At 45.2% G+C, this 25,968-nt stretch overlaps 1 protein-coding gene and 1 pseudogene across 1 annotated transcript in view; one reads left to right on the forward strand and one right to left on the reverse strand.

Annotated features, from left to right (window-relative positions):
- The window catches only part of LOC149369585 (uncharacterized), a 123,134-nt gene that overhangs the window by 44,505 nt on the left and 52,661 nt on the right, over positions 1-25,968 (forward strand). The gene's annotated exons all lie outside the window — the stretch shown is intronic.
- Positions 16,760-20,126, reverse strand: LOC149369593 (uncharacterized; annotated as a pseudogene).

The following is a 25,968-nucleotide window of genomic DNA, read 5'->3' on the forward strand; positions in this document are numbered from 1 at the left end:
AACTGACAAGGCCACTGCTCACAGTCAGCACTTTGTCAGTCGTTGGGTGCCCTACATCTGAAGCTCTTTTCACGAAGCTAGCGGTGAGAGCACTCTGGAAGATTCTGAAGACCTTCAGCCTCTGTATGGCTCTCTCTACGTGTGTGCAGATATTGGATAGCTTCCTGGACATGGTGACTGCAACACCTAGCAGCTGCATTCCTCTCTTGGTTAGTGAAGGCATCAGAAGAGATGGACCACGTGTAGCCAGCATTTCTTCGCCATGGAACCCTCTGTCGACTAGGAAGACGTTCCCTTCTTCCACAATGTTCAACAGCCCACTTTTCAAGGTTAACTCCTTGTCTGACACGCATCCTCCCCAGGCTTTGAAAATGAATGATATGGCGACCAAAGGTATTATCACAACAGGCACCTTCACAGCGTTGCCGTTCCTATAGTTTGAGAACGTCCTGCTTCCGGCATCCACAGTGTAGTCAGTAATGCCTTTCAAATTACTGAATACTTCGTCCTTGAACGATTTGGGCGGTGTACCTTAAATGCATGTCGAGATGACCATATGAAGAACTATTTCTAAAAGGAGGACAAAAAGTTGGGCATGTTGTTATAAATTCATAATGGATACTAAAGAACTAGAAGACGAGCACACGGAAGACAGGCCACACACGACAAGCACTTACTAGCAACAAAAGCTAGTACTTTATTTGAGAAAAGAACGATAGGCAGGCGCACACACTGCTTGGATGTACTGCCGGCGCTGCGGAGGTTCCAGGCCAAGGCTTGAAGACCAGCATGCGTAGATGTCGTCAGGCAGAGATGCGATTGGAATAACTTGCCTTGCTTACCAGCACGTCTTCCTTTGAAGCGCTCCATGCCCACCATGCACCTTGCCCATGATGTAACACTGACCCAGTTTGATAATTCATGCTTTCTGTATGAAGTGAACCCTTGTGCAATTTTCTTATCTGCTCTCCCCCCCTAAGTAATGCCCAGCCGGGCGGGCCCTTATGGTACTTAAGTAAATAAATAAATAAAATACTAAAGCACAAGAAAAGCACACGGAAGACAGGCCACACACAACAAGTGCTTACTAGCAACAAAAGCTAGTAGTTCGGTTGAGAAAAGAACGATCGGTAGACGCAGAGACTGCGTTCCCCCCCTACGTAATGCCCAGCCCGGCAGGCCCTTAGGATACTTAAATAAATAAATAAAATAAAAAGTTTTATTTCCATGCTCAGAATAAATAGGAGTCGGAAAAAAGATCCCAGAAGGATAAAAAAATGCCATGAAAGGAGACAGCAGAAGATGTCTAACGGATAATCACCTTTTTGTCTTGTTCTTTGGTGTTCTCTGGCTTCATGCATAGCTTCTTACCAAACTCAAGTCCTGCTTGTGTCACAGTCATTCACAGACCCTGCAGACATTGCCGAACGGATTTTCGGTAAACCTGCGGTGAAACTGGCGTTGTAGTCTCAAAGTCACTCAATTGTATGACGAAGTCAGTCCCCTGGCGATCCGACTCTGTTTTTACTTCCATCGACGACGGTGACAACAACTCACCGGTAATTTCTGCGAAATAATTTTTGCGCTCCAGTGTTTTCAGGAAACTGTACCTTCTAACCTACGACTAAAAATGTTTGCTTAGAAAAGTGACTATCCGTAGTGTACAAAGTTTACAAGTTATGCAGGTCGCACCAGCTGCACCAAACGCGATGACTGCCTTGCAGTCTAACTTTCAAACAATGACAGTATAAAATATACAGTCAGACATGTCGAGCTGTGCTCCAGATATTATAATCCTATCCTAACACTATGCATCATGAATTTAACCAGCTAATTTTGCGCTCCTTTCTGGCTGGAGTACTCTGTTTTGACTTTTGCTGTTGTGCTTTTCTTTACAAATGAGAGGTGCCATGTAGTCTTGTGCTGCCAAATAATTGTAAGAAAATCGATACTGCAGACTATTGACAGGAAAATAGCTTGCTGGTTTGGGATCCTTTAGACAAGATTCCTACTTGCACACATTTGATAAATGGGTGCAGTACAAGGTTTCTTTCCTGAAGGCTGAATCCAATTGCTTAGTATAATTTGGAGAGAGCCACCGTCTGCTGCAAGGAGTGTTCTCTCTCATGTGCACTCTGTAGTCCTCTGGTCAAGAAAGCTCATCACAAGAGTGGGAGCGATATGGTACACAACATGCTCATATACTATGTCAGAGCCATCTTGTGAAGACGCCGGCACGTCAGATGAATCTGAGCTTTGCTGCCTGCTGTGGCTTGTGGTTGGAGTGCTGCTTGATGACAGTAATGCGGAAACGCTCTCCAAGCTTTTGAGGAACAGTTTCCTTGAGAAAGCATGTAAAGTTCGCCAGTCCAAATATGTTTTAGAGCTGCCACAGATTGGTACATATTAAGTGTCTCATTGCAGCCATGTTTTTGACGAACTGTTGTGGAGAAGTTTTCCTAGGAATCTTGCTGCACTCAACGCATGAAATTAAGATCTTCCTTTAGATCAGTCCACAGCAGAAGTAAGGCTTTGATTGTAATCTACCAACCTTTGATTGTGTGTGGTTGCTTGTCAAAAGGGCTATGAAAGTGCCATTGAGCAATCCAATCTATGCACGACTAAAGGAGGACGTGATGTTCCGAGCTCTCAATCATTGGGTACTGCAACTTGTCATCCTGCTTTTTCAGGGCCAAACTGTTCAGGCTGTCAAAAAGTTTATCCACCCTTTCCGTGAACTCTGATATACATTTGGCATGAACAGGAAGCTCCTGATTGGTGTCAATAGTGAGCAGTGGCACAGACATGGATTCGCTAACACTTGTGTGGCATACTTCACTCTCATGTCAGCTCTCATGTTTCTCCTTTAGTTGTTTTGCCAGTCGGCTTTTGAGATGTTCATTTGGTGTGTTGTAGGCCTGATCTATGTTATAGGTTTTTTTGTAAAGGGCTTCGATGTATGTCCAGTCAACAACCTCAAAGCCTGTTATGAGCTTATGTCATTCACAAATTATTCCTAGTGCATTTTATTAGGTCTGGAGTGTCAAACATGAAGTATATTTTGCAGTTGCTGGCAACAAAATGTGCTTCATGGATAGAATGGATGAGCATTCTTGACAGGCTGACATTGTTCGACCGTTTATCGCAGATGACCGCTTTCACCAGAAGACTTTTGGTTTCAAGCTGTTTAATTACTTCTAATTGAAGCTCGCACATTGCAAGAGTTGAAGTTGCATTATGGGACTCTGCAAAGGCTACTGGCTGCAGACACCGTCATAAAAAGAGCTGTGTTTGCCACGTGAGAAATCCTAGTATTCCCATCATCTGTTCAGCCAATTACAGTGTCTTTTGATTTATCATATGTTGAATTTTTTTAGGATGTTTCATTGATTAAAAGATGGCATGCTTTGTCTTGTAGTGGCCAATCTTTTGTAAATGATTCTATTGCATCCATGGCACCTGGAATGATACCAGGTGTCATTGAAATGTATATCTGCCAGCGCCTCAGCGTCCTCACATGTGGCAAATGAAGCATTTCTTTGAGGAATTGATAAGCTTTTGGAGAGTGAAAGAACAAATTGAGAGTGAATTGCTTCATTTTTCTTGACCAATGCTTTTTATTTTGGAAAAGAACAGGGCCTGATTTGAGCTCTACCGAATTCAATAAGGTCTTGTGGCAAATGCTGTTTAAGCTTGTTTAGAGCCTCCTGCTGCTTTACTCGGCTCGACTCGTGTTTTTTTTCTAATTCTGGCCAGTGCTTTCCGGTATCTGTCGCTTCGAGAATGCCACTCTCAAAGCGCTTTTTCGTGTGAGGGCTGTACGCAGGCGTTTGTTTTTTACATCTGCTTTTCAGTGTTTCCGGCGTTGGCGTCACCACTGGCTGTCCAGCACTGCCCTCTCTGGCACCACTGAGGCCGCTAGAACTAGCTTCAGCTGAAAAAAATATAAAAGAAGACAAAGAAATATTTTTTTGTCAGCCTCATAGAGAAACCTATATCCCACACAAAATCACAATTAGGGCGTAGTCACAGGGCTACTAATTGCCCACCATACAGTGCCATGTCTTTTTTTTGTGCGGAATGACGAATACAGTCGTGCCCCTGTTAATATGACCCCTCCCAATATTGACACGACTGGAATTATGGACATTTTCCCAGGGGCCAAACTGTTTCAATGTATTCCTTTACACTTCCTTTATATGGAAACTCACCGTCACAACAGATAGAGTGAAAATGTACGGAGCCCAATGGGATCCATGTACAGTCAACGACCGATAATTTGGATTGCATGCACAGTGTAAATAAGTCTGAAATATGAAATCTCCGAAAAAAAAAAAATGAATGAAGCAAAAAATGCCCTTCTATTTCCATTTTAGGGCATCTGTGTCAAGAAGGACTTGTCAGTGCGTTGCTGCATGCACTTCCGCTTTACATGCAACCAAATCGGTCTGTATATCCGCCAGTGTCATGCTGCCACTGTACGCTAATGCGAGGACTGCAAAGGGTCGAGTCGTATCCACGTCTGAGGGCTCCACAGCACACGGAACGTCGTCATCCCAGTCAGGGTCACTGTTTAACAGTGGGAGCACTTGATCAATTATTGCATCCTCAATCAATTCGGCACACGGTGACACCGCGCTGTCGACGTCTGCAAATAACGGCAGCAGGAACGGGCACACCGAAGCCTCGCAGGTCATCAGTGATGCCTGCATTTGAGCTCGTTGTGGCAGGCAGTGATGGCGCGTTACTCGTTCTCGAGCGGCACAGCCTTTCCTTTCTTCTTACTAACAAACCACTGACTGGGCTGTTTCAACTCGGCGGGTCTGTGCTTGTTCGTGGGTTACATCATTTTTGCCGAGCTTCTGAGCGGGCCTCGGCCACCGGGGGTGCCTTTGTCTGGCCTAAGTAGGCCTAGTGCTCTCTTCAAAGCCTCAAAAAAGGGTGAGAAAGCTGGCCCGCCTTGGAAATTTGAATATCGGCGGCGAGCGTTTCTTGAATGATGTCGGTTCCCTCCAAAATTGCAAGATCCGGGCGCTGAGGTAGAGCATAAGTGGTCGCAATCGTTGTGAAGTACTATGGTACTTTCGTTTTTCTGCCAATGACCGATTTCTTTTCGGCTGCTTTTAGGCTGCCTCCCTTTTTTCCTGCTTGATTCTTTCCATATATTTCCTTGTCCTGTTTGTATATGTGGTGCCCTCTGATATGCTTTGAGTTGTCGGCATGACCACTGGTGATCTGCCGGCTGCTTCAGCAGGAGTCCCTGCAGTGAGGCGCTCTTCCTGAGCAGGAAGTGCACCTGCAAATACAAGCAAACACAATGCTGCACACACAAATGCTATGCCTTCATGACAACTCTGCAATGCTGTTAAAAAATTGGTGTACTGTTATGCTTACGTACATACTAGTGTGATATGACACGCAAAGAACAAATACGGCCATAAACAGAGGCTGTCCAGACCATAATAGAAGACCACAAACTAATCCTTTACGTGGGCATGACTAGTGTAGACATCTGGAAACAAACTTTTCAACATATATGTGACGTGCTAAAAAATGGACACAGTACGAGCCCGCCAAGAAGTAATAATAAATATGTGGCCCTGCTTGCTTCAGTGCATGCACATACAGCAAGCAGAAAGTAACTAATGCCTGCTGCAGTGCTGTCAGATTCCCAAGCTCCAGTTGTGGGTTGAATCCTGGAAGATGGGGCCACATATCGATAGGTTGCCTGATTGCCGAAACGCTGGTGTACTGTGGCATGTAAGCGGGCGCTACCAGCTTCATGCAACCAGCTGTTCACGCAACCAGCTTCCCTGGTTGCATGAACAGTACGAAACCGGAAAAGGACAAGAAGGGGCACACAACAAAATGACTGACTCGCCCAACAAGCTTCAGTTCTGCTCACACTGGTTCTTCACAGTAGGAGTTTGTAAACTGACAAGGCCACTGCTCACAGTCAGCACTTTGTCAGTCGTTGGGTGCCCTACATCTGAAGCTCTTTTCACGAAGCTAGCGGTGAGAGCACTCTGGAAGATTCTGAAGACCTTCAGCCTCTGTATGGCTCTCTCTACGTGTGTGCAGATATTGGATAGCTTCCTGGACATGGTGACTGCAACACCTAGCAGCTGCATTCCTCTCTTGGTTAGTGAAGGCATCAGAAGAGATGGACCACGTGTAGCCAGCATTTCTTCGCCATGGAACCCTCTGTCGACTAGGAAGACGTTCCCTTCTTCCACAATGTTCAACAGCCCACTTTTCAAGGTTAACTCCTTGTCTGACACGCATCCTCCCCAGGCTTTGAAAATGAATGATATGGCGACCAAAGGTATTATCACAACAGGCACCTTCACAGCGTTGCCGTTCCTATAGTTTGAGAACGTCCTGCTTCCGGCATCCACAGTGTAGTCAGTAATGCCTTTCAAATTACTGAATACTTCGTCCTTGAACGATTTGGGCGGTGTACCTTAAATGCATGTCGAGATGACCATATGAAGAACTATTTCTAAAAGGAGGACAAAAAGTTGGGCATGTTGTTATAAATTCATAATGGATACTAAAGAACTAGAAGACGAGCACACGGAAGACAGGCCACACACGACAAGCACTTACTAGCAACAAAAGCTAGTACTTTATTTGAGAAAAGAACGATAGGCAGGCGCACACACTGCTTGGATGTACTGCCGGCGCTGCGGAGGTTCCAGGCCAAGGCTTGAAGACCAGCATGCGTAGATGTCGTCAGGCAGAGATGCGATTGGAATAACTTGCCTTGCTTACCAGCACGTCTTCCTTTGAAGCGCTCCATGCCCACCATGCACCTTGCCCATGATGTAACACTGACCCAGTTTGATAATTCATGCTTTCTGTATGAAGTGAACCCTTGTGCAATTTTCTTATCTGCTCTCCCCCCCTAAGTAATGCCCAGCCGGGCGGGCCCTTATGGTACTTAAGTAAATAAATAAATAAAATACTAAAGCACAAGAAAAGCACACGGAAGACAGGCCACACACAACAAGTGCTTACTAGCAACAAAAGCTAGTAGTTCGGTTGAGAAAAGAACGATCGGTAGACGCAGAGACTGCGTTCCCCCCCTACGTAATGCCCAGCCCGGCAGGCCCTTAGGATACTTAAATAAATAAATAAAATAAAAAGTTTTATTTCCATGCTCAGAATAAATAGGAGTCGGAAAAAAGATCCCAGAAGGATAAAAAAATGCCATGAAAGGAGACAGCAGAAGATGTCTAACGGATAATCACCTTTTTGTCTTGTTCTTTGGTGTTCTCTGGCTTCATGCATAGCTTCTTACCAAACTCAAGTCCTGCTTGTGTCACAGTCATTCACAGACCCTGCAGACATTGCCGAACGGATTTTCGGTAAACCTGCGGTGAAACTGGCGTTGTAGTCTCAAAGTCACTCAATTGTATGACGAAGTCAGTCCCCTGGCGATCCGACTCTGTTTTTACTTCCATCGACGACGGTGACAACAACTCACCGGTAATTTCTGCGAAATAATTTTTGCGCTCCAGTGTTTTCAGGAAACTGTACCTTCTAACCTACGACTAAAAATGTTTGCTTAGAAAAGTGACTATCCGTAGTGTACAAAGTTTACAAGTTATGCAGGTCGCACCAGCTGCACCAAACGCGATGACTGCCTTGCAGTCTAACTTTCAAACAATGACAGTATAAAATATACAGTCAGACATGTCGAGCTGTGCTCCAGATATTATAATCCTATCCTAACACTATGCATCATGAATTTAACCAGCTAATTTTGCGCTCCTTTCTGGCTGGAGTACTCTGTTTTGACTTTTGCTGTTGTGCTTTTCTTTACAAATGAGAGGTGCCATGTAGTCTTGTGCTGCCAAATAATTGTAAGAAAATCGATACTGCAGACTATTGACAGGAAAATAGCTTGCTGGTTTGGGATCCTTTAGACAAGATTCCTACTTGCACACATTTGATAAATGGGTGCAGTACAAGGTTTCTTTCCTGAAGGCTGAATCCAATTGCTTAGTATAATTTGGAGAGAGCCACCGTCTGCTGCAAGGAGTGTTCTCTCTCATGTGCACTCTGTAGTCCTCTGGTCAAGAAAGCTCATCACAAGAGTGGGAGCGATATGGTACACAACATGCTCATATACTATGTCAGAGCCATCTTGTGAAGACGCCGGCACGTCAGATGAATCTGAGCTTTGCTGCCTGCTGTGGCTTGTGGTTGGAGTGCTGCTTGATGACAGTAATGCGGAAACGCTCTCCAAGCTTTTGAGGAACAGTTTCCTTGAGAAAGCATGTAAAGTTCGCCAGTCCAAATATGTTTTAGAGCTGCCACAGATTGGTACATATTAAGTGTCTCATTGCAGCCATGTTTTTGACGAACTGTTGTGGAGAAGTTTTCCTAGGAATCTTGCTGCACTCAACGCATGAAATTAAGATCTTCCTTTAGATCAGTCCACAGCAGAAGTAAGGCTTTGATTGTAATCTACCAACCTTTGATTGTGTGTGGTTGCTTGTCAAAAGGGCTATGAAAGTGCCATTGAGCAATCCAATCTATGCACGACTAAAGGAGGACGTGATGTTCCGAGCTCTCAATCATTGGGTACTGCAACTTGTCATCCTGCTTTTTCAGGGCCAAACTGTTCAGGCTGTCAAAAAGTTTATCCACCCTTTCCGTGAACTCTGATATACATTTGGCATGAACAGGAAGCTCCTGATTGGTGTCAATAGTGAGCAGTGGCACAGACATGGATTCGCTAACACTTGTGTGGCATACTTCACTCTCATGTCAGCTCTCATGTTTCTCCTTTAGTTGTTTTGCCAGTCGGCTTTTGAGATGTTCATTTGGTGTGTTGTAGGCCTGATCTATGTTATAGGTTTTTTTGTAAAGGGCTTCGATGTATGTCCAGTCAACAACCTCAAAGCCTGTTATGAGCTTATGTCATTCACAAATTATTCCTAGTGCATTTTATTAGGTCTGGAGTGTCAAACATGAAGTATATTTTGCAGTTGCTGGCAACAAAATGTGCTTCATGGATAGAATGGATGAGCATTCTTGACAGGCTGACATTGTTCGACCGTTTATCGCAGATGACCGCTTTCACCAGAAGACTTTTGGTTTCAAGCTGTTTAATTACTTCTAATTGAAGCTCGCACATTGCAAGAGTTGAAGTTGCATTATGGGACTCTGCAAAGGCTACTGGCTGCAGACACCGTCATAAAAAGAGCTGTGTTTGCCACGTGAGAAATCCTAGTATTCCCATCATCTGTTCAGCCAATTACAGTGTCTTTTGATTTATCATATGTTGAATTTTTTTAGGATGTTTCATTGATTAAAAGATGGCATGCTTTGTCTTGTAGTGGCCAATCTTTTGTAAATGATTCTATTGCATCCATGGCACCTGGAATGATACCAGGTGTCATTGAAATGTATATCTGCCAGCGCCTCAGCGTCCTCACATGTGGCAAATGAAGCATTTCTTTGAGGAATTGATAAGCTTTTGGAGAGTGAAAGAACAAATTGAGAGTGAATTGCTTCATTTTTCTTGACCAATGCTTTTTATTTTGGAAAAGAACAGGGCCTGATTTGAGCTCTACCGAATTCAATAAGGTCTTGTGGCAAATGCTGTTTAAGCTTGTTTAGAGCCTCCTGCTGCTTTACTCGGCTCGACTCGTGTTTTTTTTCTAATTCTGGCCAGTGCTTTCCGGTATCTGTCGCTTCGAGAATGCCACTCTCAAAGCGCTTTTTCGTGTGAGGGCTGTACGCAGGCGTTTGTTTTTTACATCTGCTTTTCAGTGTTTCCGGCGTTGGCGTCACCACTGGCTGTCCAGCACTGCCCTCTCTGGCACCACTGAGGCCGCTAGAACTAGCTTCAGCTGAAAAAAATATAAAAGAAGACAAAGAAATATTTTTTTGTCAGCCTCATAGAGAAACCTATATCCCACACAAAATCACAATTAGGGCGTAGTCACAGGGCTACTAATTGCCCACCATACAGTGCCATGTCTTTTTTTTGTGCGGAATGACGAATACAGTCGTGCCCCTGTTAATATGACCCCTCCCAATATTGACACGACTGGAATTATGGACATTTTCCCAGGGGCCAAACTGTTTCAATGTATTCCTTTACACTTCCTTTATATGGAAACTCACCGTCACAACAGATAGAGTGAAAATGTACGGAGCCCAATGGGATCCATGTACAGTCAACGACCGATAATTTGGATTGCATGCACAGTGTAAATAAGTCTGAAATATGAAATCTCCGAAAAAAAAAAAATGAATGAAGCAAAAAATGCCCTTCTATTTCCATTTTAGGGCATCTGTGTCAAGAAGGACTTGTCAGTGCGTTGCTGCATGCACTTCCGCTTTACATGCAACCAAATCGGTCTGTATATCCGCCAGTGTCATGCTGCCACTGTACGCTAATGCGAGGACTGCAAAGGGTCGAGTCGTATCCACGTCTGAGGGCTCCACAGCACACGGAACGTCGTCATCCCAGTCAGGGTCACTGTTTAACAGTGGGAGCACTTGATCAATTATTGCATCCTCAATCAATTCGGCACACGGTGACACCGCGCTGTCGACGTCTGCAAATAACGGCAGCAGGAACGGGCACACCGAAGCCTCGCAGGTCATCAGTGATGCCTGCATTTGAGCTCGTTGTGGCAGGCAGTGATGGCGCGTTACTCGTTCTCGAGCGGCACAGCCTTTCCTTTCTTCTTACTAACAAACCACTGACTGGGCTGTTTCAACTCGGCGGGTCTGTGCTTGTTCGTGGGTTACATCATTTTTGCCGAGCTTCTGAGCGGGCCTCGGCCACCGGGGGTGCCTTTGTCTGGCCTAAGTAGGCCTAGTGCTCTCTTCAAAGCCTCAAAAAAGGGTGAGAAAGCTGGCCCGCCTTGGAAATTTGAATATCGGCGGCGAGCGTTTCTTGAATGATGTCGGTTCCCTCCAAAATTGCAAGATCCGGGCGCTGAGGTAGAGCATAAGTGGTCGCAATCGTTGTGAAGTACTATGGTACTTTCGTTTTTCTGCCAATGACCGATTTCTTTTCGGCTGCTTTTAGGCTGCCTCCCTTTTTTCCTGCTTGATTCTTTCCATATATTTCCTTGTCCTGTTTGTATATGTGGTGCCCTCTGATATGCTTTGAGTTGTCGGCATGACCACTGGTGATCTGCCGGCTGCTTCAGCAGGAGTCCCTGCAGTGAGGCGCTCTTCCTGAGCAGGAAGTGCACCTGCAAATACAAGCAAACACAATGCTGCACACACAAATGCTATGCCTTCATGACAACTCTGCAATGCTGTTAAAAAATTGGTGTACTGTTATGCTTACGTACATACTAGTGTGATATGACACGCAAAGAACAAATACGGCCATAAACAGAGGCTGTCCAGACCATAATAGAAGACCACAAACTAATCCTTTACGTGGGCATGACTAGTGTAGACATCTGGAAACAAACTTTTCAACATATATGTGACGTGCTAAAAAATGGACACAGTACGAGCCCGCCAAGAAGTAATAATAAATATGTGGCCCTGCTTGCTTCAGTGCATGCACATACAGCAAGCAGAAAGTAACTAATGCCTGCTGCAGTGCTGTCAGATTCCCAAGCTCCAGTTGTGGGTTGAATCCTGGAAGATGGGGCCACATATCGATAGGTTGCCTGATTGCCGAAACGCTGGTGTACTGTGGCATGTAAGCGGGCGCTAAAGACTCCCTTGCAGTTGAAGTTAATCCACAGCCCTCCCCTACAGTGTCTTCCTGAGCCCAGCCACAGGTTTCGGACTTGATGCACGAGGAAAATTAACGACAGTTGTAACTAGTGTAGAAGAAGGACGTTGAGGATGGCGTCGAGGCCGGCGAGGAAGCGGGGCGATCAAGACCAACACAATCTGCGCGATGGCAATTCCACGTCTGCTTCTTCTTCGTCGGCGTCCAGCGAAGGGGTCCATCTTTTTCTTGACACTAGTATTTAAAGAGGGCAGCCTTATTTCCTTGGCTCGCCTCGTTGCCATTCACCATGGCCTCGAACAAAGCGGCAGGTGGCAGGGACAGCACTGGCTCGCTGACGTGGGCCCCGTCGCTGTCAAATGGATTTGGCAGCCTTGTCGCCATGTGCACGGCGACTGCGCCGACCAGTTCCGTTGCTGGGCTCATTGGTCGGCATTCTCGAGTGCCACCACCTGCGCCAAAATTCTTAATTATACATCTAGAGCACCGTCCGCGCAGTGAAGCACACTGAAGTGAAGCACACTGAAGTGAAGCACACTGAAGTGAAGCACACTGAAGTGAAGCATTCTGTGCGTTGCACGCAATGCTTGCAAAGGAAAACAAATAAAAATCTCATTCACATTTCGCTAACTAGAACAGCACACACACGTAATGTTTTGCTCAAAAATACGTACAGAGATTTGTTGCAATAAGAAATCAAGCGAAATTCTTATGATTTAGGTGAAACGTGTGAACATGCAGAGAAAAATGTATGGGTCAGTTTTTTAATGTACAACTGTTTTGCTCACCTGTGCGCAAATCCCCTGGTTTCTCTTGGTTTCTTCTTTTTCCATCGGGACTTCATATTGTCCGACAGTTTTTTTTAACTGTGCTGCACACACAGTACAGGTGCCGGCCAAGCTATTATAGTCGCCGCAAAGCTTGGCCCAGGCTTCGTCTTTGGCCTTTTTTGACGCATTGTCAGTTTTCTTGTTCTCTATAACAGCACTGTACCTAGCCATAACGTTCCTCAAAACTGTGTGTTCATTTGAGAAGGACCTAGCTGACATGTCAGGGCTCATATTGGTTTTTAGCCACGAAATTCAAGGACTTCCAAGGACCCATGACTAAAGAAAGATTCCTTACGTCTCACGTATCTAGCATTTATTGCTTGAGAGACTCCTCACATGACCAAGGAAGCTCATTTCTTTTAGCTTAGTTACACATTTCATGAACGCTCAGCTTTTTTTTTTTTCAAGTTCAGCACTGATGTTTAATGTCCTTTGCCTTTTCTTTTAGCAGTCCTCCTTAACTTGTTTGACTTAAAAATCCACGTCATGTCATTGGTAGCTTCTGCCATCTCAGCATAGGTATCTGCAGAGCGTTCAACTCTGCAAGACCCGCCTCCAATCTTTTCTTTTTTTTTTTTTTCTCAAATCATCTATAGCTTCTCCGAGACCACGCTTTTTATTCTGCTGCTGCTTGGCGTCCTGCTTCGCTTTAGCTTCCAGAAAAGCATGGTAATACTGTCTTGCAGAAGCAACTACATCCTCAACTCCTTTGTGATGTGTACGTTAGCTATGACACCTGCTGCTGAATAAGGAACAGTTTAAGAACTCTCTAGAGCTCCCTGTAGCGTGAAGTTACGTTCACCAGATCATACAAAAAATTTGTGCACGTTGTCTGAAGTTCTGTCGGACTGTATTAGCTTGTGGTCCTGCAAAAAATCGGCATATTCTGAAAGTGCAGTGTCCGTTTGCGTTTCTGTTATCCTCTTTGGAGCAGTCGAGTCCAAAACTCTGTTAAAGCCTTCCATGCATTTTGCAGGCTTTGAGCACATCTGCCCTGTGGTCCAGTGAGGAGAGGCCTCTAACTAGAAGACTGCAGTGGGCCCTTGTCTAGTATTTTTTTGTTTCTTTTTACTGCCAAGAGCAACTGCTTGCATTCCATCCTAAATGTGAACACTGTCTTCAAGCTCAACTGGCAGCTGTTCAGAATTTGTTCTGCTGCATGGCCAATATCAACCTTCTTAAGTGCGGTTTGTTGGATCTTCTAGCTCCATCTTCAAAATGATTATTATCCCTGTCGATGAACACAAAACGGAATCCTTGACAAATTTCATCTAGAGCTTTTTAACACCAAGGGCTTGTCTGTTTGGTATAACAGAAGAAAATGCTGCAAGACCATGGCTACATTTAACGCAAAGTTGAGCTTTGCTAGCCCAAGTGGGTCTCGACAGAAGGTTAAAACAGCCTGAAAGGCCACACGTTTCGGAAAACTTACTTCTTTCTTCACCGCTGGTTCCAAATACTACTTGATGTCCGACCAAAGAGACAGGGCCCGCTCAATGACTGCTACATTCTCGATCCATCGGTGGGCAACAAATTTGTGGGGCATAGGGTCCGTCGAGTAACAAAACAAAGTCTTCCCTACATGCTGGAGAATTGTGAAAAAGCATGCATAGACTGGAGAGCAAGGTGTCCAGCCGCCACCTGCTAGCCTTGTACGCATTGTGTACAGTGTGCAAACTGTACGTAACTAAATCTAAACACTTAACTTGGTAGTTGCGATTCAGGCTGTCTTGCAAACTTCTGAAAGCCTTCAGATTCACGTTTGGCCTGTCCATTGAAACCTGGACGATCGTGTGTAGCGGTAAAGGCTCCGATCCGCTTATAAGTTTTTCTTCAATATCATCTGCTTTGGAATGACCCATGAACACTGATGTCAAGTAGCGAGTGGTGACCCTCTGGGACACATCCCAGACCCTTATGTGGACATCCATCTGCTTTGGTTGTAGATAGTCATTCAGTGACTCGTCAAAAAGGACAGCATAGTACTCAGAGTCGGCTATTTCTTGCCATAGAGAGAGGAAAGAAAATGGGGTCCGAGTTCAGGGCAAGTTATGTATGCACATTTTTTCTACCCAGAAACATCCGCCTGAACAAATCACTTGTTTGCAGGGACGAGCTGTAGGAGCATGAAACAAACACTGGCATAGGTTTTTCACACACTCTTCCACCTTGCTGTCCTCTACGCGTGCTCTGGAGACAGAGTTGTGCATAATACTGATGATGATAGTGGCTAATGGTAGCAGAGGTAGCGGACACGGCATATGTATCCTAGTTGGAAGGTAGCATAGCGCCTTCCTTGGGAGCTCCAACAAGGCTCGTCCTAGATCGGGTAGTTGCCATGATAAGCACCGGCGCTCACCGTAGCCGCCAGCGTGAGAAAATAAGCTATAATTTGTTGTTTGTGTAAGTAAGAAGTACTGGGATAAAGAAACATAAAGAAAGGTCATTTACCAATAGTGAGTTGCAAGTAAGAGTGCTAACTGCGATACCAACAAATTTCTGCCATTTCTGCCTGCAGCTTGTGGGCGATTCCTCTGCGCGGGGACGCACAGGCAGTGACTCGAGGCAGGTCTTTGTATGAAAAGGTTTAATCTCACATCAGGGGGGCCGGTCGTCGTCGTGGGCCAGCGGGGTCAGGTGGTCCTCTGGCAGGGCTGGTCCAAGAGAGAGCGAGCCTTCGCGGTCGTGCCTTAAGAAGGCTTCCTCCTAGCCTCGCTCCCCCCGCCCCACCACTCGGGAAGAAGGGGTCGAGGCTACCCGCGATGAGCGGCGCGGGATTCAAGCTGCCCGCGAGAAGACCCTACAAGCTGCACCTCACATCTGTCCTGCTTCTGCTAGCTTCGCTGCTGAATGCATCGTGGAACCTGACCACATCTTTATTTTATTATAAGATGGTGGATTTGACGCCTAGCCGTACCTAGAGCAGGCCTTTCATTGAGCTCTGGCCGTGTGTTGCCGGCTGCAGTTTCGGTGCGAAACGGGCTAGACCTAGCAATTACTACGGCAGCCAAGCAGTAGCATACAGAGTCCGTTGTCTGATGTGCCTGTGCGCTTCATTTTGAAAAGTTTGGCACCTGAGCGAGCATGCTCAGTCTTTGCTCGAATGTAGTAGGCAATCATTCTAATAAAAAAGCTACTTAGACTTTTCTGGTGCGAATTTTATGTATGTATAGCGAGCCAAGCAGTGCTCCATCACTGCTGCACGCAAGGATTCGGAAAATTTCCTGTACGGCAGCACAGCTGTGGGCGACTGTGAAGCCCCTGTAATTTTGCTTTTTTATGGTGGCCGGAAAATTTTATGACTTTCGGTGAAGCCTGCGTTGGTTTAGCGGAGCGACGCACGCGTGCTTGCTGTGTGCCCGTGAACCGCTTGCATCGCAACTGTGTAGGCTCCCTGTGCTTATGGTGCACCGGGTTTCGTGCCCGAACTGCGTTCGCACTGTCTCTCTCTTCGTTTCGCGCCCAAACCGTGCTCTTGGGGTAGGTTACGGGGTGACGGTAGGGTGCCTCGATGCGCGCGCTCCTCCCGCCGCCGCCGTGCAGGGTGGAGACAACCGCGTCGTCTGCTACGACGTCCGCCATTAGGATGCCCGCTCCGTACGCAGCCAAGGGCGGCGAGCCAGCCAGTGTCACATTCACGGTTTTTGTAATTTCGCGACATCGGCTGTTATGAAGCCGTGGTGGAGGACATCGGAAATTTCGTCCACCTCAGGTTTTTATTAACATGCACCGATATCGACCTAGTACAAGGCACTGTGTTTTTCAGCTCTATCGAAACTCGGCCGCCGCGGCTGTGTCGCGCCTGTGCAGCCGAGCGCCATATACCGCCCAGCGAACACATCCGGGCCACTTTTAATGTTTCTTTGTAGTTTCAAACGTGATTTATAATTTTTGCGGAGCATTACTCGCTAATACTACAAAATAAACGACTTCTGGAACATTTTTGTGTTAAGCTTGAGTATACATATAGGCATGTTCTTTCATTTTACATTACACAATATAGTACTTTACGGCTATTTTATGCTCAGAAAAGCATTCCCATAGCTATTCTGAATTTCGTTTTCCTTTCTTTCGCGTTACTTTCGATATGCAGATGGAGATAAACAAACTTTTTAATACATGCCAGATTACTTGGTGCTTCACACATATGATTTCTATAGCATTAAATTTTGACTCACGCAGTCACGGACTGTAAGCCCTGTTTAGCATATCTTATGCAGCAATATAATGTAAACTGCTCACTACTATAAATCAGATATCGATGCCGCTAAAATAAAGCAGCCACACGGTTTCTGAACAATGAAAAAAGAAACTGCATCCGATAATTAGCGATTTCCGATGTGATAGCTTGTTTATTTGGTCGGAAACCTTAAAATGTCAAAAACAAGCGCTACAACTCACTGCAAATTAACTGCAGCGCATGTCTTGCTTCCATGCCCATTGACTCTCGCAGCTTCGAGCTGACTCAGGTGAATGCGTAGCCGTACTCTTGCATAACTTGATATCAGTATGTTTGCCAGAGAATCCTTGTGTTGCTGACAGGCCTCCATAGTGAATCATGTGTTCTTGTTTAAATATTCTGTGACAGCCTTTAGAGGGGACTTAAGGGTGAACAGATTGTCTGTCCAGGACGTGATTCCTTTAAAGTGCTCTTCGCAGGATTGAAGAAGGCTCATAACCGCACCACTCGGATAACACAAGTTCTCACCATCTTGGACGTACTCTTTCAGTGCAGTTAAATATGCATGCTCATGGTTCGTCGAGCCAAGCATTGCAGCCTTGCACTGCTCGCAGTTCGTTTTCTTCAAAATTCCTTTCACAACAAATCCGCCAATATGATGCAAAATACTGCACTCAATTGAAGTCAGTGCTTCAATGAACAGAATTTCCCCATCGTCAATTTCCTCTTCAACATCTCCAACGTACTCTTTTTTTCCTTGTGAAATCATATCAAGCAGGTACTCAGAATCATCCGTTTCATAGCTTGAGGTTGCTGGTGTGTGCAAAAACTGACTGACGCATACAAGTTTCAAAGCACATTTCATGTCATACGCGTTTGGAACGGGTTTCCTGTGACGCACAACAGAAAAAAGATTCTCCAGGCAGTCCTGTAGCAGTCTCCCGGTGAGAAAGAATTTGTAGCCATCCATTTTAAGCACAATATCTTGCAAACGAAGGACAACTGTTGTTGCAATCATGAGACCTGCCTGTGAGGGCTTCCACTGGGATGTGCTGCCCATCTGCATGCCTTGAATTGTGTCCACTGCCAGGCGCAACATGTGCAAGGCTTCATGGTACTTTGCCATATCTTGCCAACTAAGTGCAACTGACGGATGTCGTGAGGACATCAGTTTGTACCATTTTGCGATGAGCTCCAGGAACCATGCTGTGGTTTCAGCTTCTGGTTCGAGCACTTTCTCTCTTATTAGGCAACGAATGGCGGCTGGGGATTCCTTGAAGAACTGAACTGCTATGCCGACCTTCACTTTTGTGAAGTGGCCTTTGCTGACATGAGCTTCAGAAAGTTTGGGTGCAATTTTCAGCTCTTTGCTAGAGTCGTATTCTACGACAGCGCGCACGTGCTCCAGCTTGACTTTGTTTGAGGGTAAGCTATGTTGGCAGACAGTTGCATCGCTCAGCGTAAAGTCAATAGAGTTTAAAAGCTGACCTCGGATATTTTTTATCACGTGAGCCGCGTCCGCAGTGAAAAAGAGTTCCTTTCCCTGAAGCATCGGATGAGGGATTGAGCACACAGTGTTAGAATTCCTATGGCTAGAAAAACCTAACTCGCGCCACATAGCTCTGTTGGACGCTCCCATATCAGAGGTTACCACAAGCACTCTAAGAGAAATGTCAGCGCAAAGCTGCACGATTTCCAGAACAAAACTCTTAAGCAGACCCCCGTCGACAGAGCTTCCTGTAAAATGGTATGCGATTACCTGCTTCCACCTTGTGTTCAATCCTCCGACCATAAACACTAAGCAATGACATGCAGATTCATCTGGAACTGCTGGAAATGTTTTCCCTCCAAACACAATGTCTTCAGCACGATCGAGGTCATACCCTTGTGCAATTTCCATTTCATCGAGATAAAGCACACAATCTTTTTCAATATCTTCCATGCCCTCTGCTTTTACTCTGAGAACGTCAATCACTTCAGTTAAGATTCCTGGTAGGAACTTGAGTCCCTGAAGACGACGGACAAGAGTCCTATTAGAAGGCAGTGGGTACCCAAGTCTTCTTAGGGTTTCGTAGCCTGAAGTTCCACTCGCAAATTTGATCTGAAGGGCTTGTTTAATTGTTTTGGACGACCAGGTGGAACCTTTGTTGCTGTTCCGAGACAGGGCTCGCATTTGGTCTTGATTTAGGAACTTCAGTTTTTTTCGTAACATTTCGCTGGCCTTTTCCATTTTTTGAAGCTTCCTTTTAATTGACTTATTTGTAGCACTTGTTTTGCTGTGAACTTCGCTAAGTTTCGCGTATTTTTTCTTCATGTCCTCTAGCTGTTTATTAAGTGTAGCACATGAGCTGTTACTGCACTTCTCTGCACGGGTTGCACGAAGTGCGCAGGCAACTTGCAGGGAATCATCTGTGGCGGGTATTGAAGTTTCTGGAATGGAACTTGGGCGAGGTGAGTTGTTCATCTGACTTTGAGCCGTCTCCCTGTCGTCACTGGGCAATGGCTGCAGTTCTTGATTTGCCGTGTGTGGCATATCAGCCATGTCGTTGACGTATTGGTCCTGAATTTCTGTTGATGTGGTATCAGAAGCACTCTGTTGATGCTGCAGAGTGCCCCTTTGCTCTGCTGCCGCAGGCACCCCTTGTAACCTTTCCTTTGGCGGCTTCCTGTGCTTAGGCATCGCTGAAAAAAGAGAGGCCACACATGCTGCAAATCAGATGGTGCATTATTTTATCATTACGAACGAGCATGCTCCAAGTCTTGCTACGTTTAGACATAAAATTAAATAAAATGCAAAATTGTCAGCATCATGCTTCTGGGCGGAAGGCGCGGCTGATTTACCTCCCTGTAAAAAATGAAAACGAGCTATTCTATTGACCGGAGGTATGAAGAGTCTTTCTGTAATGTGAGCCGCCTAATTCTCTGAAGAAACATTTGTGTGAATTTTATGTTCGTGTTTTTGCACTTTATGCTTTTGTGTTTTGTTCTGAAATTGTTACCCCTCTTGCTAGGACCCTTCACTGGGTCTGCAGTATGATGAAAAAAAAAAAAAATAATCGCTCCACGTGAGTCTACAAATGGCCGGTCATTACAGTACTAAGTTAGAACAATCAGGCTAAGAATGAAAGAAGCAATAGGATTAGGAAAGAAGCGTTGCAAACTTTCGTTAATGTAGAAATATGTGGCTTATTATACCTCTGAAGGAAAAAAGCGTTGGCACAGCATTGGGCTTCAATTTTTTCCACCCGTCAGCCCTATTCTGCTCAAAGGCGCTTTCTTCAAAATGTGCCTGTAACACAGAAACATGCAATGATCAGACAAACTTATTAATGTTTAAATTGAGAGGGCTTCACACTAACATTCTAAACAGCTAAAAATAAGTAACACAAACAGGGACATGCCCAAACAGTTATAAGTGAAATTCAGGTGCTTGTTAAGATACACTAAGAAAGAGGCAAAAGACCGTCGACTTCTTTCTGAAAAAAAAAAAAAAAAAACGGGGAGAGTGCGAGGAAATTATTGGACACTGAAGAGATGTGTGCTTCCCATGTTAAGATACTAAAGGTTCTTGCCTTTGCTGCTAGGTGGAACATGGGCAGTGAGCTAAGAAATTCCTTTAAAAATAAAACGTTGCACTCATATATGTGCGCGCAAGAAGGCAATGCTGTAAGTCAATCCTGGATTTTTCACGACTTCCCGCTTTCGATCATGCTGTCCACAAATTTTGTGGAGCTTCAATGAAACAGCTTTCTCTTTCGTCTGATCCTGTCATCACCATTAAGAAATTTCCGTTGTTAAAGGGCTCCGTAGTCATGACATCCTCGTCACTCATCTCCAGTCAGATGTTCAGATAATTCACCGGTCATCGAATGGGGAAAGAAAAGCGAATGTCTAGACAAGCGTGATCACAAAACACATATCGATCACCAAGTTAAGCGTGCCTTTATACATGCAGTAACTACCAATTAGCCGTTAGTAAACTAGTCATAACGAGTCCTGACATGATTGTCATGGCCACACATGCGTCTTGCTTGGTCATACGCCTCATTTCTTTTTCTCTCTCACACACACACACACACACACAAACGGGCGCGCGCACGCACGCACACCGTCTGAGTTGGACAGCGGCACAAGAATACAACGCCGAGAAAATTCCTCAAAGCGCTCTGTATGTCATAGCATAAAAGGTAACTTAGAGCTCCCCTTTCGTTCCACTGCGCACAAAAAAGAAATTGCACAAGGATCCGGTAGCAAAGAGCGCACATCTTTACGCGCTCGCAGTACTACATGTACAACAAGAGATTATAAGAACTAAGCATGTCGTGTTGCCCAGAAATAAACGAGTTAAACACGCAAGCATATGCGCCAGATATCTAGGATACAAGACTGACAAACGCTACGGTATAAAGCATGCAAATGAAAGAATAACTACGAATACAGAAGAAGCATAACTTACGCTGCATACACACGAGCGGTCCGTGGGTTGCCACTTGTCGCGCTTGATTTTTACGAGCCAGAGAAGCCGTCTTTTCGGTTCTTTAGGGAACCGGTACATCTTCCACTCATTTCGTGAGTGGTTCGTGCACTGGGGCACGCAACACCCGGGCATTTTGTCCCAGAAAACGCCGCGCACGTGCCTCTCCCAAGCAGCCGCGGCGACGCGTGGGGAGCGAAATGGCCGCTGCCGCTCCGGAGGCGGCGTTCGCCCCTTCAAAGAATGGCACCACCCTCCAAGAGGGCGCGCGCATCGAGGCACCCTAGGTGACGGTAGCCGTGTGCGGCATCTGGTGGAGACAGTGGGGCTTCGTCTACTTTTATGCAGTGTACCTGCTGACGTGGTGGCGATCAAAGCCGCAGAGGTGGAGTTCCAGTAAAGTTATCCGCAACTAGATAATTTGTGAAAAAATATAATTTAAAGGATACTAGCGTTTTTCCACGGCCATCTTCCTCACCACATCATACCAGAATTCAAGGGTTTTCAGGACCCCACGAAAATTCCCAGACTCCCAAGGCCCTTGAAAACACTTCTTCCAAATTCAAGGGTTTCCGAGGACCCGCACGAACCCTACAGGTTCTGCATTTTGATCACCACAGTTTCAAGAATTCGCATTATGTGGCCAAGAAGTTTTATACACCTAACTCGCATGTCTCTGTTGCTGTCAAGTACAAGAGATACCTTTAGTCTTCAGACCAAGGCGTGGTTCCACAAAAATCATTTTGGATTCCACAGAAATCAGGTGCCAATCAGCTAGTTCATTGGCCCTACAATTTGCAACATTCTCCACATACAAGTTGACGAATACATTCAGAGGCCTGATAGGAATTTCACTGGATGGCACAGTGACCTTCAGCCTTTTCCCAGGGTCAATCTTTGACAAAGAATGCATTCGACAGAGTGGCTTTTTAACCTTTCCTTTTGACCAAGTTGATGCCATGGCTGACAAAGGCTTTGGTTTCAGTGATACACTGGCCGATATTGGGGTAGGACTGAACAGTCCGCCTTTCCTTACAATGAACCAGTTAAGTGAAGAGGAGGTACAAGAAACCCTTGCATCTCTGCTCACATAGGTTTAAAGACACATTCAGCGCATCAAAAACTTTTACATATTTGACAGGCCAATCCTTCTTTCTCTGGGACCACTCTTCAATGAAATGTGGGTAGTGTGTACTCTTCTGGCCAATATTCAGTCTCCACTTGTGCGTGGTGTTGGTGATGATCCTGTAAATGGCCACCCAGCCATGTGCGCATTATAAGTCTATAGGCTCAGGCACTTGCCAAATGAAAATGGGTGACACCATTCATAGAATTTATTAACGGAAATTTGCATTTTTGTGAAAGATTCCTTATGCACAAAGCAAAAAGTTTTCCATTCGGTTTGCGATGAACATGGAACACAGTTGAGTTTTTTGTAGCAAACATGAATAAGCAGTGTTTCATTTTTACTGTACATCATTACCGATAACACCACTTTGCAAAGAACAAAACTGTAAACTGCCAGCCTTAACAGTGCTTCATTTAACATTGCACGTCACCGATAGTACCACTTTGTGAGAAATGAAAAATGTAAAGAGCTGTCAGCCGTAACAGTTCTTTTTCCTAACACTGCATGCCAATGTCGGGAACAAAATGTATACAGCTGCTAGCCTTAGCACCACAGCTTGCAGGGTATGAACAAGAAGATAAGCACTCAGAAAGCTGGCTGTCTTGGAGCCGAATGTGCCAACAGTTCAGAAAAAAAGAAATGGTTAAGCTTAGGCATAGCATCAGCCCAGTCTGCTTCAGAAAATCTGATACGCTCCACAATCATAAACTTCTCTTAAAAAACAACAAACTCGGTCCGGCGCGGTCCTGACAAAGCCATTTGCCCAAGTACTTGGTAGTAGTACTCATGGCTACGGTCACATTTTAAGCACTATACTTTTCATCCTAAAAATGAATTCCATAGCCAAAGTAATCCCATAGTGTATCACATACCCATTTTATGTCGATGACCTTCATACTGCATGTACATCATCCAGCTTATCAACGTGCGAAAGACAGGTACAACTGACAGTAAACAAACCTGGTAATATTTGTGACTGTAATGTCCTGGTAGCTCAGATTTCCTCGCCTTTGTCGTCAGTGTCCCGCGTGTGGTCAACAGGTCTCATTCATTCGTCTTTTGCACCAAAGAGCAAGCGCTACTGTCCGTTTTTCTCTGTTTTCCAGTGCAGATAACATTGTCTTCAAATAGGTGGCAGCGCAGGCATAGTATGCAAGCAAGAAAATAAAGCCTGTTTCAGCTGTTCCCTCTGAACACTGGGTATTGAGTAAAGCACATGCATACCATTGTTCTACGAGCCCTACAAGGTAATAACTTGCCATGGCTTCTTTGCTCCGTTTTTTTCACAACTGCAGCACAGTGAAATAAATGTGGTGCCAGACATACCACATCTCTTCACACTTATTTATTGTGGCGATATCATAAGGTGAGTGGGATACACTCCCTGGCTATACTGCCCTACAATGTTGAGCAGTTCCATTTGCATATGGTGTCTCATATTGCTTCGCACAGTTGCCACATATGGTTTCAACGACAGCAAGAAGTGTTAATCGGCATCTGCTAGCCTGTGCGCCAGTAATGCACTGCAAACAGTCGCAAGCTGTGCATTTACAACATCGAGCTCTTCCCGAGCTTTCCTCCGCCTTTTGGGCTGCGGCGGGCCATTCCCTGCAGACTGGCTCGCCATGCCTTCATCTTCATCCACAGACTGAGAGGTGCTGGGCTGCGGCAGTTCAGGGCACAAAAAAATGTCCTGGAAAGAAGCTGCTGGTGCTGAATCTGCAGCTGGAGACCCTAGTCGTGGGTGGTCTTCGAACACTTCTTGCGCGGCCACCACCTCCATGCTGCTGTGTCCTCTGCAGGATGGTCACATTACGTAAACATTGATCACTAAGATTATCACAGCAGCACTGCGAATACACCTGTGACTCTACTGATCACTATGTCGCAAACCTGGCATTCACGAAATCGCAGCTGCAATGAAACTGCACTAACTAAATTGAGGCATCACACTGAACAGTTATTGTGGTGGATGAACAATACACCCTGAGAAGCAGTACATGCAACGTTCATTTTTTTCTGTGAAAATGATGCCTAAATGTTTCCGCTTGAAACTATCGCAAACAAGTAAAATGAAATGTGGGTGGGAAAGTTGCACTGGAGTAATACTTACTGACGTACTTCCATCTGGTCTTTTAAAAATCGCATCCTTTCAAGGTGCACCCAGCACCTGCTCTTCGGTAACGCTCCAGCTCCACTCCTTGAATCACATTCGAGGTCTCTGAGCTTCCTTCTATATGTGTCTTTTAAATTTCTCCATCTCTGCTGGACACAATCAACTGTAACTGAAAACTGTATGAAAGTTAGCTACAAATGAAACTAATTATCTGAATTGAAGTATGAACGCTTTCAACATGCTCCAGAAATTGTCTAGTGCGTTCCCAAGTTGTTTGTGTAAAACAAAACTGACAGGACTACACTCCATTAGAAGCAGCAAAATGAGCCCAGTATAACTAAGAAACATCCCCATATCCATTTCTTAGTTTCGGTGAGCGCTGGGTTCCTTCATATTTTGAATGAATATTCAGTCATATTCCCCTGAACGTGCCTTCACTTAAGTGAGTGAAAATGCATACCACAATAAACAGTAACAGCACAAGACAAAACTAGGACGGGTTTGGTGCCGGGATGAGGCTATTTCGACGTTTGAGCACACAAATGTTTGCAAATAAAACAGCGCTGCCGCAGTAATTTCAAAGGTCCAGAATAATTCTGGTCACTTGAGTGCCTTTATAGTGAACTGACAGTTCACAGCACGCGACTATTTTTCCATTTCGACGCCATCGGAAACCGCAACACAAACTCTGAGGCGTTTGTCTTGTGCTGAGCGGCAAAATTTACCGTACTACTTAACCGGGCACAGGCATGTAGTCCCAATTAGTGAACAAGATTGGGTGTCATTAAACTTAGTGTTAGTGTCGCCTTTTTTTTTAAAATTTAACTAAAATGAGAGCCTAGATTATGCATGTGGTTGGCCTTCGCAGTGTGTAAGCAATTATAAAGCGTGAAAAAATATGAGTGAAAAAGACACCTTTGATATTTTTTTTGTAAGCAGAGCACACTATACTGTGGTTTATTAACGTTTTCATGTTCTCTTCAAACAAAGCAATGCAGACTATCGCTGTTTAAAACGCTGAGAATCCGCATGTGCAGCTGCATACCAATGCAGCGTGCATTGAACATGTTGCCTGCATTGACCTTCCGAGCCGGCTGTCGTTTATCGTCAAACGAGGGGCGGCGCAGTCACTCATGATCAGAACTTCAACATTACAGTTGACAAAAATGGACTAAAAGAAATGGTACTCATCTGTGGGGTTGATCGATCTCTGGCATCTCTAACTTCTTCCCACAGTCCAGTTATGTTTACATTCTTGCGGTACTCATTCGATCTCATGCTCCACTTCATCAATCAGCAGCTCATTGAAACGCGTGCGTGCCTTCAAGAGCGCAATGAGTGGACATGTTCGACGTGTGCCCACGTGTGCGCGCAGCAACCAAAACACACACTGTGTTTGCCGCTACATCCGCTTCTGCTACACGTGACTGCAGGTGACATGATGTCACAATGCTTCCCATTGGTCAGTCGCTGCGAACGAATTCGAACCGGACGTAAACTCGATTGCACTC

The sequence above is a fragment of the Amblyomma mixtum genome, chromosome 1, assembly GCF_055824585.1.
Source record: "Amblyomma mixtum isolate Tamu chromosome 1, ASM5582458v1, whole genome shotgun sequence".
Lineage (NCBI taxonomy): Eukaryota > Metazoa > Arthropoda > Arachnida > Ixodida > Ixodidae > Amblyomma > Amblyomma mixtum.